Source organism: Chiloscyllium plagiosum, unplaced genomic scaffold (genome assembly GCF_037043375.1).
Source record: "Chiloscyllium plagiosum isolate Xiang-an unplaced genomic scaffold, Cpla_swu_hap1 HiC_scaffold_35, whole genome shotgun sequence".
NCBI lineage: Eukaryota > Metazoa > Chordata > Chondrichthyes > Orectolobiformes > Hemiscylliidae > Chiloscyllium > Chiloscyllium plagiosum.
In genome coordinates this window covers 31036519-31042547 of record NW_028270173.1, presented here as the reverse complement: position 1 = coordinate 31042547, position 6029 = coordinate 31036519, and positions in this window count along the sequence as shown.

The window sequence follows — 6029 nt, the reverse complement described above, 5'->3', positions numbered from 1 at the left end:
TAGCAGGGAGACCAGAACTGAACACAGTGTTCCAAAAGGGCCCTAACCAAGGTCCTGTACAACCACAACATGACCTCCAACCCCTGCACTGAAGTGAATTGTTAATCTGCGACAGCCCATTTTGCTCTCTGTAATAATTGAGGAGTCACAGCTGGAAAGGAAAATTGTTTCTTATTGGACACCAAAATAGAGCCACTACTTGTTTTGTGTGTGGGCTAGTCCCAGCCTGGGGCAGACAGTTCTGTAGACCCACCCCTGAGTCTGCAGCACAACGGTCCTGTGGTTAGCACTGCTGCCTCACAGCACCAGGGACCCGGGTTCGATCCCAGCCTCGGGCGATTGGCTGTGTGGAATTTGCACAGTCTCCCCGTGTCTGTGTGGGTTTCCTCCCACTGTCCAAAGATGTGCAGGTTAGGCTGGATTGGCTGTGCTAAATTACCCCACAGTGTTCAGGGATGTGGTTAGGTGTATGAGTCAGGGGTAAATGTAGAGTTACTCTTCAGAGGGTCAGTGTGGACTTGTTGGGCTGAATGGCCTGTTTCCGTGCTGTGAGGATTCTACACTATGAATAGTGCCCAGAGTGTGGGGCCCGGACTGGTGGCTGGTTGCTTGCTGTTTTGAGTCAGAGCATGGAGATGAGCAGGTTTGTACTTTCCCTCTGTTACACAGGCTCATGTATATCACACTGAGAGGCCACATGATAGAGAATTCATGGTGCCTTTTTGAACACCTCTGTATCCCTGGGTCTGTCGCTTAAACAGATCTCTGCTCGCAACTCACAGCGTCCCCGGGAATGGGGCAGACCAAGATTAATCTTTGTGTATTTAGGGAAGAGATAGAATCCCCACAGTGCGGGAACAGGCCATTCGGCCCAACAGGTCCACACCAACCCTCCAAAGAGCATCCTACCCACACCCATCCTCAACCCTAACCCCGCCCTCCTCGTGGCTAATGCACCATCCTGCACATCCCTGGATACTGTGGACTATTTAACACAGGCCAATCCACCCTAACCCACAGCCCTGAACACTCTGGGCAATTTACTGTGCCAATCCACCGAAACCAGCACATCCCTGGACACAATGGGCACATCCCTGCACATCTTTGGACTGTGGGAGGAAACTGGAGCACCTGGAGGAAACCCACTCAGACACGGGGAGAATGTGCAAACTCCACACAGACAGTCGCCCGAGGGTGGGATTGAACCCGGGTCCCTGCCGTTGTGAGGCAGCTGTGCTAACCACTGAGCCACCGTGCTGCTCCTAGATCTCCACTGTCTTTCTCTCCCTTCCATGTCACCTTCTCCTGCTATTACTGAAGGCATCTCACTGACATAACAATGTAGGAACACAAGAAGTGGGAATGGGACTGACCAATTGAACCCCTTGATTTAATATGACCAAGGTTGGACTCATCTTGGCTTCAACTGCACTTTCCTGCCCACTCTCCATATCCCTTCAACCCATCCCTCATTAAACATCTGTCTATCTCCTCCTTAACGTGAATCAATGTCCTGGCATCCACCACACTCTGGGCTAATGAATTCACAGCACTTTGATGGAAGCACTTTCCCCTCATTACTTTTTTAAATTGGATACCTCTTAGTCTCAATTTTATTTCACTCTCTCATGGGATGTGGGCATTGCTGGCTGGGCCCAGCATTCACTGCCCGTCCCACACCCTCTGCGACTCCCTTGTTAGGTCCACGAGCCCAACACCAACCCACCCTCCACACCCAGCACCCTCCCTTGCCACCGCACAAAGTGCAAAATCTGCGCCGACACCTCCCCCTCACTTCTGTCCTAGGGCCCAAAGGATCCTTCCACATTCAGCAGAGATTTGCCTGCACTTCCACACACACATCATCTGTTGTGTCCGTTGCTCCCGAAGCGGTCTCCTCTACATTGGGGAGACAGAACGCCAATTTGTGGAACGTTTCAGGGAATATCTCTGGGACACCTGCACCAAACAACCCCACCGCCCTGTGGTCGACCACTTCAACTCCCCCTCCCACTCCAGCAAGGACTTGCAAGTCCTGGGCCTCCTCCACCACCAAATTCTGGCCACCCGACGCCTGGAGGCAGAATGCCTCATCTTCTGCCTTGGGACCCTCCAGCCACACAAAATCAATGTCAATTTCACCAGTTTCCATATTTCCCTCCAATTCCAGATCCAACTTTCCAACTCGGCACCTCCATCTTGAACTGTCATAGACTCATAGAGTCATAGAGATGTACAGCATGGAAATAGACCCTTCGGTCCAACCCGTCCATGCCGACCTGATATCCAAACCCAATCTAGTCCCACCTGCCAGCGCCCAGCCCATTTCCCTCCAAACCGTTCCTATTCATATACCCATCCAAATGCCTCTTAAATGTTGCAATTGTACCAGCCTCCACCACTTCCTCTGGCAGCTCTTTCCACACACATACCACCTTCTGCATGAAAAAGTTGCCCCTCAGGTCTCTTTTATATCTTTCCCCTCTCAACGTTTCTAAACGTATGCCCTCTAGTTCTGGACTCCCCAACCCCAGGGAAAAGACTTTGTCTTCTTATCCTATCCATGCCCCTCATAATTTTGTAAACCTCTATAAGGTCACCCCTCAGCCTCCGACGCTCCAGGGAAAACCGCCCCAGCCTGTTCAGCCTCTTCCTATAGTTCAGATCCTCCAACCCTGGCAACATCCTTGTAAATCTTTTCTGAACCCTTTCAAGTTTCACAACATCTTTCCGATAGGAAGGAGACCAGAATTGCACGCAATATTCCAACAGTGGCCTAACCAATGTCCTGTACAGCCGCAACATGACCTCCCAACCCTTGTACTCAATACTCTGACCAATAAAGGAAAGCATACCAAATGCCTTCTTCACTATCCTATCTACGTGCGACTCCAATTTCAAAGAGCTATGAACCTGCACTCCAAGGTCTCTTTGTTCAGCAACACTCGCTAGGCCCTTACCATTAAGTGAATAAATCCTGCTAAAATTTGCTTTCCCAAAATGGAGTTTATTTGAATTAAACTCCATCTGCCACTTCTCAGCCCAGTGGCCTATCTGGTCCAGATCCTGTTGTAATCTGAGGTAACCCTCTTCATTGTCCACTACACCTCCAATTTTGTCATTTGCAAACTTACTAACTGTACCTCTTATGCTCACATCCAAATCCTTTATGTAAATGACAAAAAGTAGAGGACCCAGCACCGATCCTTGTGGCACTCCACTGGTCACAGGCCTCCAGTCTAAAAAACAACCCTCAACCACCACCCTCTGTCTTCTACCTTTGAACCAGTTCTGTATCCAAATGGCTAGTTCTCCCTGTATTCCGTGAGACCTAACCTTGCTAATCAGTCTCCCATGGGGAATCTTGTCGAATGCCTTACTGAAGTCCATATAAATCACATCTACCGCTCTGCCCTCATCAATCATCTTTGTTACTTCTTCAAAAAACTCAATCAAGTGTGTGAGCCATGATTTCCCACGCACAAAGCCATGTTGACTATCCCTAATCAGTCCTTGCCTTTCCAAATACATGTACATCCTGTCCCTCAGGATTCCCTCCAACAACTTGCCCACCACCGAGGTCAAACTCACCGGGTCTATAGTTCCCTGGCTTGTCTTTACCGCCCTTCTTAAACAGTGTCGCACCTGTCCATCTTCCTTTCCACCTACTGTTCCACCCTCCACTCTGTCACCTTCACCCTCCCCCTTCATCGACCTATCGCATTCCCAGCTGCCTCCCTCCCCCCCCCAAGCCTCACCCACTCTCCCATTTATCTCTCAGACCCCTTGGGCACCCCCTCTCATTCCTGATGAAGATCTTATGCTCGAAACGTTGACTCTCCTGCTCCTCGGATGCTGCCTGACCGGCTGTACTTTTCCAGCACCACGCTCTCGATTCTGATCTCCAGCATCTGCCAGATCTGCTGAGTTTCTCCACCCAGACCCCGATGTTTGCAGCAGATTTCCTGCACACACTGTATTTGACGTTACTTTACCCAGGTCTCGGACCTCAGTGGTATTTCGAAACAGGGGCTCGGAAAAACTGCTTGAGTGAAGGGAAATGCAGAAGGGGTATTCATGGGAAGGTAGTAAATGGCAGAGAGAAAATCGTACGTGTGGAGAGAATTGCAGGTCAGTGTAGGAATTATGTAGGATAGGGACAATCACGTGGCAGTTACTGCGATATGGAACAATGTGAAAGGGGGGAAGTGATGATTGAAAGGGGTATATGTGGGGTGAGTGAACAAAAGCTCAATAAACATGGGACTGGCCAGAGCAAAATGGCAGAAGTTCACTCACACCCTCGAGGATGCTCCCTCTGCTGGACAAATACAGAATAGTCTTCTGTATGGATTGTAAACAAGGAGATGGGTGGGGAGGTGGGATAGAGAAAAAGAAAGAGAGAGACAGGATCCACCAATTTTGGGATCATCAGCAAACTTACTAACCATATCTCCTGTATTCACATCCACATCATTGATATAAATGATGAAAAACCATGACCTAAATGAGCAGTGGGGCAGCATCTCCAGGCTGAATGGTCTACTCCTGTTGCTACCTTGTGAGGGGACCATTGTAACTGTGCAGGCAGCTGGGGTGAATATCTTCCTTAATGCTGGAAAACGGTCAGCTCCACAGACCCCAGCAGATGGATCACTGCCTCCCTCTGCTGGAGTAGCCCCTGCACTGCACATTAGGGCCGGTTGAAGGTCCAGCCCAAAAACAAGCGAAAAGCCCTTCCTCATGAGGGGCTTATGCCTGAAACGTCGACTCTCCTGCCCCTCGGATGCTGCCTGACCGGCTGTACGTTTCCAGCACCGCACTCTTCAACTCTGACTCTCCAGCATCTGCAGTCCTCACATTCTCCTACGTTATTGTCAGTACACCTCACAAACCTGCTCCTGTTTTGATCACCACCTCTCATCCCCAGGGACACAGGGACAGCAGACCATTTATCCTGCCATTTAATGTAGCCATGGCTGATTGAACAGTTACCATTTACTCGCACTATCCCCATAGTCCCTTTCACCAATGATACCTAAAACTCTAAACTTTAAAGACAGCGAATTCCTGATTTCTTAGGATTCAAATTCCAGCATCTGTCGCAATGGGATTGGAACCTGCACCTCAGAACATCTCCTGAGCTGTGGTTAGTCCCAATATCCCATCGCCTCCCCAACAAGCCACGCTCTTTTTCCCTTTTATGTCACGAATGGATCAAACTTGCTGTCAAAGGGATGGATGGAGACTGCTTCAAACGTTCCATTCTATGGGGAATTCCCTACCTGCAACACGACATGGAAACCAAGCCCCCAAAGTCCCATGCTCATTCCCATCCAACAATTGTAAGTGTTTCCTCTGGAAAACAGGAATGGTTTCTGCATGCCCACTTCTTCAAATTCCTTCCCAAATTTAAAGATGCCCATTTGTTGTCCCCAACACTCCACAGTATAAAGTCCGAGATTGACATCATTTCCTGGCTGTGGCAGCTCCTTAACCTGAATCAATGATATGGAAACACGGGTGGTACGGTGGCTCAGTGGTTAGCACTGCAGCCTCACGGCACCAGGAATCTAGTTTTGGTTCCACCCTCGGGCACCTGTCTGTGTGGAGCTTGCACATTCTCCCCGTGTCCAATGGTGTGCAGGTTAGGGTGGATTGGCCATGGGAAATGCAGGGTTATAGGGTAGGGGGTGGGTCTGGTTGGGATGCTCCCTGGAGGGTCAGTATGGACTCGATGGGCCTAATGACCTGCTTCCACACTGTAGGGACTCTATGGTTTCTGTGCAATATTTCCCACATTTTCTCCAATGATGTCTATTTAATATGAAGACTGGGGATCCCCAGTGGCAAAACAAGCAATGCTGACACGAGAAACAGCACAAGTGGTTCGGATCTGGAATACATTGCCTGAGAGCACACAGGAGGCTCGATCAGTTGTGGCTTTCTGAGGAGAATTGATTAACTATCTGATGTAGAAATAGGGCAATCCTGTCTTACAGAGGGCTCTTCCTGGGGCGTAAGCACTC